Source organism: Pygoscelis adeliae, unplaced genomic scaffold, assembly GCF_000699105.1.
Source record: "Pygoscelis adeliae isolate BGI_AS28 unplaced genomic scaffold, ASM69910v1 Scaffold134, whole genome shotgun sequence".
Lineage (NCBI taxonomy): Eukaryota > Metazoa > Chordata > Aves > Sphenisciformes > Spheniscidae > Pygoscelis > Pygoscelis adeliae.
In genome coordinates, this window is record NW_008824716.1 from 2450217 (window position 1) to 2461891 (window position 11675).

Consider the following 11675-nt stretch of genomic DNA (forward strand, 5'->3'; position numbering starts at 1 on the left):
AACTAAAATCTAAATCTAGTCAAAATGCAAGTTATTATTATTAGTCCTGGCATAATGATACTAACAGTTTTAGTCTAAATTATCCAATTAATCAAGAAAAAAATATCATTATTAATACCATTTACATTGTTATACAAAAACTTTTGTATAACACGTTTTCTAGGGGTTTTTGCTTACATAACCAATGCTCTTCTGAGGGTGTTATACTGAGTTGTAAGTGTCCTGACTCCTTCACCAGGATACAGATCCTGGTGTGGGGATCCAGATGTTGTTAGTGAGGGTTTCTTCCTCACTGTTGGGGGCTATTTTGACACACTGAGAACACCTTGTTCTCTCTTCTTTGCTCTGTAATTTCACGCTACATCCACATTTACTATATATGGCGTGGTTTACATAATCTGAGTACCTATTCTTTGCTGTCTTTGTTAATTACTGAAACAAACTCTATCCAGCTCACAAGGTTGCATTCTTTTAATGATTGTTAACTGACAGCTCCTAACTTATTCTTAGCCCTGAGGCCTTTGGTATTGTCCAGTGCTCATACTTCCAAGGCTTCTGCTATCATCGTATGCTTTTACTCCTCGACAACCCATCATTATTTTAGGGTAATAGATTCTACACAGAAAACCTTTTATCAATACTTGTTACTTAACAGAAATGAATCAAAGTTTTGGAACATTAGATGTTGCACCTACTATACAAAATAGTGCAAAGCTAAGCAAAACTAAAATTCACCTGGCTACTGGACAATGGCTGCTACAGCTAAACAAGCTAAAGCAAAGTGCCAGGAAAGCCCAAAATAAGCCCAGACAAAACAAATTTGAAAAAAACCTAGTCATGAGTCCTTACAGAGTTAGTACAGTCTGTGGCCTGTTAAAGCAACAGCACTCCCATATTTGCAGGCCTACATAAGTACAGTCGTCTCTGTGACAACAGCCTTCAAAGCTGATAGAAATAAACCAATTGCTAAGAGGAATGCTAAAGGCTGGTGTGCCATACCTCCTGCCAACAATAAGGGGATGAGGGTCACAGCTGAGCAGAAGTCAACTTGGGTGTAAGGTTAATTTTTTCACTCAAAAAGATTCTGTATAAAAATGCTATATCAAAAGGCAGTCTGGACGCAAAGACAGCTCTGAAAAATTACAAAAAAGTAATCTATCCTATGAATTGCGGTTTTGACACCTCTTGCATATAGATTTTGATACAACATCTAACAAAATTACTGTCTTCCTGGGGATCTCCCTCCCCTCTCCAGATCCTTGCTCTTGAAGAGGATGATAAAAAAAAGAATTCACATCATACAAGTAAATTTATATCTGCTGTAGCCTACCTATCAAGTCTTCAATTTTCAACATGTTATTGGCATAATTTCCTCTATTTTTTATTTGAGGTCATCTGAAAATTCCTCCTTGATCACCTGCAATAGTTGTTTAACTGGCAGAAAATACTCAGTGAATGTATGGCAACCTTGGGTTCTTTGGAAATTTTGGAAGTTTATTTTTAGTTTTTATTTACATAAGTAGGTTAGTATAGAACAAGAAGAGGGAAATGAATTCCAGTCTGAAAGAAGAAAATGGGAAGCCACTGTAAAAGCAAGCCACCAACACTACTATATCATTAGCAGAAGTGATGCTTAGGTGCTTGTGAGTACTTGCTCATTTCTTTTACATATTGAATGGATTATTAAATGGAGCCCTTATTAAATACCCCATGGATGTCTGTGAGGCATATAAAACCTTGACAATCTGGCCTCTACACACATTTCTTCAGCTCCAAGGAGTATTTTTAATGTAGCTCTTACATAACTTTGTGTATAGTTTAAAAATATATGAGTTTATGAGGCTGATGAAGGTCATTCTCAAATTCATTAAATTTCACTGACCATAGCTCTAATTATGCCTTTCAACGAATGTTTTTGTGCATGTGTTTCGTGAAGATTTGGCAGGCTTCCCACCAAAGTGTGATCCTATTTTTCTTCCTTCCTCTCATATTCTATGGCTGAGATGAATGAAAACAAAGTATAAAGCTGAGACAAAGGAAATAACTAATTATATTGAGACAATCTGCTAGCACTCAGGGTGGAGAGGTTTTTTTACAATTAAGTTTCACGAGTATCAACAGTCCCATCATCTTCTGTGCTTGTTCCACTGCATGGCCGAACAGCTAGGTAGGTCATTTATCACAGAACATAAAAGAATTCAGTCTTTTTGAAGTGGGGAATCCAAGCCCACGAGTCCATCAGTAATTCATACTATAATTCCATCTTTGCATAATCAGAGAGATTAGCTGCCAGCAGTCTGTTTATGTGCAAGAGCATAGCAATGTCTTAGAGTTAGTTTTCCTTGTAAGCCTAGAAATTTTTTATGAGGTTTAGATGTTTTGATCAGCAAAACATATTTTGAGGAGGAATAAATATATTTTTTAAACTAAACATATTTCACTTTTTAGTGATGCATGGATACTGGTCTGGCATTTTCTTATGAGAGATAGCCAAAAGCAAACTGGGCTCTCTTTTTGTGATTGGTAGACAAAGTAAAAAGCTTGAATTTAGGACTGCATTAAAGCAGATGACCACTAAATGAATTTGACCTCTTTAGTGCTTGAATCAACCCAGCTGGAAAACTGGGTATTAGCAGGACCTGACTGAAAAACAGATGTTGTAATAGATACAGCCTCCATAAAAAAAAAAAAAAACACAGCCAAAAAATGTGAGAAATTGCATGTAATTTTTGTAAAATGACGGTTGGACTCGATGATCTTGGAGGTCTCTTCCAACCTTAATGAATGGATTTGTGATATTTTTTATTGGAAAACCAAGCAAACGTTCAAAGAGATATGTTGCTATGGTTCCAACCAACATTTTTCTTGAGGGAAAAATATACTTGAAATTTGAGAGACCTAATGTAATAGAAAATCATCTAATAAGGAATTTGGCAGAAATCAGTCAAAATGACAAGGTGAAATATCAGATAGCTTAGACATTTTATTTGAATTTCCAATAATTAAATAAATCCTTTATAATAAGTCATTCTCATATTTATAGTCTTAATGTTCTTGAATCTTCACTAGACTTCACACATATTTCTTATAATACATTTATTTCTGGAGGCAAGTACATAATCATTCGTTTTTCAGATAGTGATGTTTCATCTGGTATAGGAAGAAACATAGGAACAACTGAAGGAGATAGGTCTTTTCTCCCTGGAGAAGAGGAGGCTCAGGGGGGACCTCCTTACAGTATTCCAGTGCTTAAGAGGTGGATACAAAGAGGTCAGAGACTCTCTCTTCACAAGAAGCCACATGGAGAAGACAAGGGGCAATGGGTACAAGTTGCACTGAGAGAGGTTTCATCTCGATATAAGAAAGAAATTTTTTTACAGTGAGAACAATCATTCACTGGAACAACCTCCCCAGGGACATGGTAGAGTCCCCATTGTGGGAGGTTTTCAAGATGCAATTGGACAGGGTGCTAGACAATCTCATCTAGGCTCCCTTTCCCATGAAAGGTTGGACCAGATGATCTTTTGAGGTCCCTTCCAACCTGGGCTGTTCTATGACTCTATGATTCTAACTTAAAGAAAGTACTGAAACTGAAAATTTCATGCTAGCGTCTCATCATTGAGCAATGATATAATTGCACTAATAATACCTTTCTGAAGAGACATATGACCTGAATTCAAACGATTAGTTTACCTGTGCAGTAATATTTTACAATTCATAGTTAACACCCCTTTGAAACTTCTTTGAAATTGTTTGAAATCAGTATGAAAATAATCTAAAAAGTTATTTCCATAAACATCAGAAGTCATCTGAGTTAAAAGTGTCCTTATATTTAGAAAAATTACTATGTGTCATTGGCTTTCTCTTTATCAAGAAATCTATGTTGTGTGCACCGAGTAGTGTATTTCAGAGCCATAACTACCGAATTTAGATACAAAGAAGTGAATAGAATTTTTTTGGTTGTGGTGACATTCAGCACTCACAGGTTATTAGTATGGATGTCTCATTGAAATGAAGGATGCAAATCTCAGTGGCTTTAATGGTGTGAGTGCAGGTGAACATCACAATTTATGTACAACCAAGGGAAGTTTTTCTCTAAATCCCAATCACTTATACAATTGAAAACCCTTAAAAACTCTATGAAGAGATCAGGTATTCCTGCAGAATTGTTTCTTTACAAGACAAGTTTCTGTAGTGAGAAAGACCAGTCTGAGTTTAGGATAGGGAGAGAAATAAAAACATATTTTAAAATCATGAGAATTCACTATAGAAGTTACCAACATACAATAGAGAAGGAAATCTCTAGTCCTCTTTCAGAAAGTCAGAATTTATGTTAAACCAGTCGTAGTTAATATTTTTGCCCCTGAATTTAGACATACATAGTACACTTCATTTCCGTAATAAAGCATAGGAAGTGACACCCAGCAGTCAAATATTGATTTCTTAACAAAGTCTACATACTGTAATATGTCTTGTGTTACTCTCAAAATCCTGCTTATGGGCAAAGAAGAAACATATCTTATACTTAAAGCTAAAAAACTTATTGTTTGTGGAATTGAAATCTTAAGAGTCCAAGAATAATTTTATTTCAAAAGTAATTATTGTAGAAAGAGAATGAATACTTCTATGCAGAAAAGGTTTCAGTAATATAGTTAATATAGTTATACACACACTCTTTAGTTTCTAGTCCTTTTCCTGGTGTTATGCTTACTCTCACCGTGCTTTTTAGGGTCCTAAGGTCGATGGTTTCTTTCTGCTCATAATGGCAGTTGTCAGCACCTGCAGTCCTTCACTGGGAGGAATGTGGTGTTCATTTTAATGGTTTCTTCTTCACTGTAGGATCCAGTTGGGATCCTTTTCATGTGTTTTCTAAAACACTTTTACATCTTTTCTCTTTCTTCATTAGTCTGCAGCACCATATGACATCCGAAGGTACTGTACATGATGCCTTTTAGGTATGTTAGCTACTATTGTCCTCTTTGTTACCCACAGGTTTGTCCAGCTCCAGGTTTGCACTACTATAACTGACTGTGGGTGAGCTGTGTATAGCTGTGGGGTCTCCAGTGCCAGTCTGTGCCTGTGCCACATCCCTAATCATCCCATATCTGCATTTCTCCATTCTGCATCCTGTGTTCCCAATTCTCAAGGCCTCTGTTATCGTACCAGACACCTATTTCTCTACACTACAATCACTATGGCATAGTAGTAAATATCTCATTCTATATAGAGTAACTGCTTGTAACTGCTATCTATATAAAACTATGAGTCCTGGTTTTGGCTGGGATAGAGTTAATTTTCTTCCTAGTAGCTGGTATAGTGCTGTGTTTTGGATTTAGCATAAGAATAATGTTGATAACACAGGGATGTTTTAGTTACTGCTGAGCAGTGCTTACACAGAGTCAAGGCCTTTTCTGCTTCTCACACCGCCCCACCAGCGAGTAGGCTGGGGGTGCACAAGAAGTTGGGAGGGGACACAGCCCAGACAGCTGACCCCAGCTGGCCAAAGGGATATTCCATACCATATGACGTCATGCTCAGTATATAAACTAGGGGAAAAGCTGGCCGGGGGTCCGCTGCTCGGGAACTGGCTGGGCATCGGTCAGTGGGTGGTGAGCAATTGCATTGTGCATCACTTGCTTTGTATATTTTTTTATCATTATTATTATTTTCCCTTTCTTTTGTGTCCTATTAAATTGTCTTTATGTAAACCCATGAGTTTTGCCTTTTTTTTCGATTCTCTCTCCCATCCCACTGTGGGTGTGAGCAAACGGCTGTGTGGTGTTTAGCTGCCTGCTGGGTTAAACCACAACACTATGTTTGTGCTATACAAAGATAAACACAATTAAAACAAATTATCCATCACCACCCACTCAGTTAGTTAGAAAAAAACACTGTCATAGCTAAACTAGGTAAAACATAGCTGTAGGCAGGTCAAGGTAACTTCAGACAGAATAAGCCTGACAAGCCTCAGTTCCGAGGCTGTGCAAACTCTGTATAAAGCTTATGGCCTGTTACGAGTCATGACAGTACAATATTACAGGGCTACAGGGTTACACCTGTTTACTCTTGAAATTTAGGATGTTTAGTAATTCAAAGGATGAAGCCAAACATTCAAGCAGAGGTAGGATGCTGTGATTCCAAAATCTTAATATAGTTGCATTGATTGCTTTAGTGTGTGCATATGTCTAAATATATATATATATTTTTTCCCCCTATATACTACCTGCCAAGCACATTTTGAGGAATTTGACCTTGTGATTCAGGCCAAGGATAAAGCAGTTGCATTTCTGCCTGAGTGGAAAGCTCTTTTATTCATACTCTTTCTTCTAGGGGGGGGGGGGGGGGGGGCAGGGGGGGGGGGGGAAGAAGATATTTAGAACAGTTTTTTCTACCCTGCTTTTTCTCAGATATTTTCTTGTGGGACCTGGTACAAAAATTCTTTTTCTGTGTATTTTTATTTAGACAGCATATATATCCTCAAATTTAAGGCTGGTTTTCATCTGTACACTGTACACAGATTAGACATTGATATGTAGATAATTCAACTGTTGGTTTGAATCTTGGAAGAAATTCTTTCTTGCAAAAACCCTGAAAAGGATACAATTGAATTTATCTTGGCAATACTGTGTTTTTTATATGTAATTTGCAAAATAATCAGATACCTTAAATTTATTTGAACTTCCTTGTCTAAAGCTTAGTAGATCATGACATCAGAGTGAGACCTTTGTGATGCAGTAGAACATATGTGGTGAGATTTTGAAAGCTCAGCTATGTTTTCAGATGCATTTATAATAATTGCTTTTGACTAGAGATTATAGGTCTCAGTGGGTTGTTCTTCTGAAGCATTTCTAGGCAGTAATAGACATACTGCAAAAGGCACTTGAGACAGTGTTTCTGTGCAGCCCTAAAGGTACCTTGATAAGGCTCAGGTTTTTTGAACAGATGGTGTAATTTGTTTCCTGCTGCTTTTAAGGGTTGTCTTCCTTATCCTGAGGTATTCTAATGTACTCTTGTGCAAATCCTATTTGTCCATTACAACTGTTTTTGCTTCTTTATTTCAATTCTTCTATGACTTATCTTTCACTTTTATTGTGTGGTAATTTTTCAGGGGATTTACTGGCCTAATAAGCCTGATGCAGCCATGACACACATGGCCCTGAATAGTTTGAATAAGGCTCCTCCCTCCCTTTTATGGTTCTGAAATAACACTTTAAAAATTACTTCTCTGAAATTACAAAAAGAATTGCTAATACAGTGTGGTGATGAATTTGTTACATTGTATTCCCAGAGTTTTCCTTTGAAAGATCATGTGAAATCAGCCCATAACAAAGACTAATTTAAAAATGTCATTTAATGCAGGTAATTTTATTCTTAGAAGACATGGCTTTCATGCTCTGGAAAGCTGTCCACTGACATCCCTCAAGAATAAAACCCTTTCCCTTAAAATCCCAAGATGTTGAGGTAGAGATAGAAATTCTTGAAATCCTTCCTTTTACAGCTGTGGTGCTTTTAAAAAAAAAAAAAAGAGATCTTTTAAGGTGAGTAACAGCTATGAAAATATAGAAAATGAAGGGAGTAAAATTCCTCTAGACTTCTGCTGATCTGCTTAGACCCCTTTCTTAATCTTGATGGTAAGAGATGTAAATAGAATTAGGGTCATGAGCACTTGTGATCATTAAAGACTATTAAGCAGGTTTTACTGATCAAATCTAATTAGGATAATTATTAACCTCCTGCTCAAATGCTTTTTCATTATGTAAGACAATCTAGGCTTTTTTCATCTGATATTACTGTTTTGATACATAAAGCAGTTGCAAAGTTTTACCTCAGATGAGCCTGTATTTTAAGGAAATATTTAAGTATGGATAATATACAGTTATTTATTGACATCCTTCATGATGAAAGACAAAAATGAAATAGTGTTACTCACTTCACATATGTTATTGAACTGCTGTCAGTTGTTATTGAAGTTTGGTCTTCAATAACCTATGCTGGAAGCTGCACAGTCACCCACAATGAAACACTAAAAACCTCCCAATTTTAGTTTCAGTAGTGGCTTTCCCATAAAGTAATTAATTTTATATGCTCCTGCTCCATCAAGGTTATTTCTAAAATAGTGGAATTTTCTTTCAAAAGTGTAGTTGTGTGGTGATCTGCAACTTTTTTTTAAAGTGTGGCAAGCAGAACAAATATACAGCTTTCTTATGAAAATTAGGCACTTACCTTCAAATGGTAAAACAAGAAAGGGAGAAGCAGCTGAAGTTATTTCACATCATAGTACGAAATATTGATGAAAGGAATAAGTAGCAAACCAATTTAAATGCAACTGAATGTAGCTAATATGACTCTGAATAACTCACAGAAGGATAAGTCAAGGGCATACTGTACTCAATATTTAAGGTCCAAGACTTTTAAGTGGTTTCACTTGGTCATCAAACAAAATGAAAAAAAAAACACAAAAAAAGGATTAATTTTTGTAATATCAAGAAGTTCCCTCAGGAAGACCAAAGCAACCTAAACATAATATTGAAGTGTTCCCAACGTGTATCAGTTCAAACACCATAGATTATTTTAATTAAAAACACTTCAAAATTATGTATAAATTTAATGAATAAAACTACTTATTTAATTTTTGCACTTCAATGGTTTGCAAAATGCAATGTTGCCCTACTTTAGAAAAGTTTCTTTTTAAGCATATTCTATTAAACATAGCACCCACCTGGGAAGCACTTGGAACAAAGATAAACTGATCTCAAAGACACCGAAAGGTATTTTTTTTTTAAGTTTAATATAGAACTTTTAACAAGATAAAATAAAAAATCTGAGTTACATAACAATATCCTTTTCATACCTGCATACTAATAATTACCATTACATGTATACTGAAGAAAATGCATGGTAGTTTCTGGATATTCTTACTAAATATTCCTGGAAAAGGATGCTTGTGAAGATGATGTAGGTCTCTCTCTTTTCCTCCTGCTCCTCGCATGTGTGAGATAATCTCACATACAAAGGAACCCTGGTGGAGCTGAGAGAGAGGGAGTTTCATTTAACTGGGTACTCTGAATTGCTCTGTAAATCTCTCCATTGGTGACCTTGGCAACAAGGGGTGATTTCAATCACTCGTTGAAAATGCCTATTTCTCTCTCTCATAATAAGAACTGCTCAGACTTAAAAATCCAATTTTTTTATGTCTAAGATGGGGTAGAAGTATCCCTCACTGTATTGACTCATACTGCACTGTATGTTAGATGTGCATGAGTGAAATGGCTATCACCTGCCCTCTTCCCTGATTTTGCTCCCCCAGAAACATGGATGGGTTAACATGCAGAAGTTTCTGAATGGCCACTGTACCCTAGCACATTAGAAGGAGTCACAGTTGGCTCCTGTGTACTTCATTGGATTAAATTGTAAACTGCAGCAGTTCGGGAGCTTGGAGAGGATCAACATGGACAGGTCAGGGTGATAAATGCTTTAGCCATTCCAGTTTCAACTGCTGCCTTATGTTAGTCAACATGGGAAGTTACAGGCTTGTCATAGTTGGCATGAACACTGCCCATCCATATGATACTTCAAATCTATGCGGATTAGCCCTGCATAAAATACAGACTTGACAGTTAAACTATATTTTTCACTCTTCTATTGTGAGCAAAAGCATTCCTGGGCATCCAGCTGAATCCTGACAATGTGTTAATAGTGACTGACCAGTTACCTGAGATCACATCAAGTAATTCTTCAAAGTAGGTACAGCAGTCTTGACTGCAGTTACCCCCAATATCCTCGCATGAATGCTATCAGTCCCTAGACTATCCTGTGGATTACCTGGAAAGCTGATCTTTTTTCAGTGAAGAAGGAAAAAAACAGATCTTGTGTTAAGCACTGGGAGCTAGTCCCTTCAAGCAGTTATGGATCAAGAGATGAACCAGAATATTCAGTTCTGCTTCCTGCTCTGTTTGACAATGTACAGAACTGCACAAGCAGATAGACTGTACCCTTTCGAAAATAAATTTATTTAAAGAAGGGAAGACACATCTGTGATCCAAATGGGATACGAGTTGCACCACAGGTGGACTGGCTGTTACCCAGTGCTAATGAGAGAGGAGCTTTGCCACATCTTAGGAAATCCCTGCCTCTATATACTTCAGTGGGGAAGAAAAGAGGAGGGGAAAGATTTGTCATGGTCATATGGTTATCTCATGATAATAAAGGGGTGGCATATAAGTTCACTGTTCCTTTTTATGTATTCCCTACATGATGCCATTCTTGTATACACTTTTGTATTGTACAGGTAGGCTTAATTTCTTTTACTATTATTTTCATTCTTCATCTTTCATGCCATCTTATTCAGACATACGTGATTCCCCACCTTACTCTTCACTTGTATAAGTCCAGGTATTCCCTGTTAGTGAGACTTGCACCAGTATTAAGAACAAAAATAAAGCTATATCTGCTGAATCAATCTTAGTATAGCTTGTCTTGGCTTTGCTGAGGGAAGGAATTTGAAAGTAGCAAGTGTGTACTGTTGAAGTGACTTTCCATTCAGATTTCAGATCTTAAAGGACACAGAACACCGGGTAAGTCTTTGTATGTCTGAGCTTGGTCCTACCAGCCCTCCTGGCCCCCGTGGTTATTAGCAAGGATACATGGTTTAAGTTTCCCAGAGAGAAGGATGGGGGAAAAAAGGAAATTCCTTACTCCTCCTTTTCTTTATCCCTGGTAAAAACCTTCCATTACAGAAAAGAATGTGAAGAAGAAAGATGGGAAAAGTGAAAAGGAGGTATACAACTTCTCTCTTTTTTATGTTTTTCTTTTTTTTTCCTGAGCACTGTGGTCTCGTCCAAAGATCCCAATACTCCACAGTAGCTCAGCAGAGAAGTAGATGGGTGGCCTGAGAGAACAGTGTGGTAAAGTTGATGCTTCTCTACTCCTAGTGAGAAAAGTAATTGGGCAGCTGTCAAAATTTCTACCCCAGGATCTTTATTTCATAGAAACATAGAATAGTTTGGGTTGGAAAGGACCTCTAAAGGTCATCTAGCCCAACTCCCCTGCCGTGGACCGGGACATCTTCAACTAGATCAGGTTGCTCAGAGCCCTGTCCAACCTGACCTTGAAGGTTTCCAGGGATGGGGCATCCACCACCTCTCTGGGAAACCTGTGCCAGTGTTTCACCACCCTCAGCATAAAAAATTTCTTCCTTATATCTAGTCTACATCTACCCCCTTTTAGTTTAAAGCCATTCCCCCATGTCCTGTCGCAACAGGCCCTGCTAAAATGTTTGCCTCCGTCTTTTTTATAAACCCCCTTTCAGTGCTGATAGGCTGCAATAAGGTCTCCCCGAAGCCTTCTCTTCTCCAGGCTGAACAACTCCAACTCTCTCAGCCTTTCTTCAGAGGAGAGGTGTTCCATCCCCCTGACCATTTTCATGGCCCTCTTCTGGACCCGCTCCAATAGGTCCGTGTCTTTCTTATGCTGAGGGCTTGTTGTGGTTTAACCTCAGTCGGCAACTGAGCACCACACAGCTGCTCACTCACTCCCCTCCCCCACCCCCCGGTGGGATGGGGGAGAGAATTGGAAGAGCACAAGTGAGAAAAACTCGTGGGTTGAGATAAAAACAGTTTAATAATTGAAATAAAGTAATAATAATAATAATAATAATAATAATGTGATAATAATAA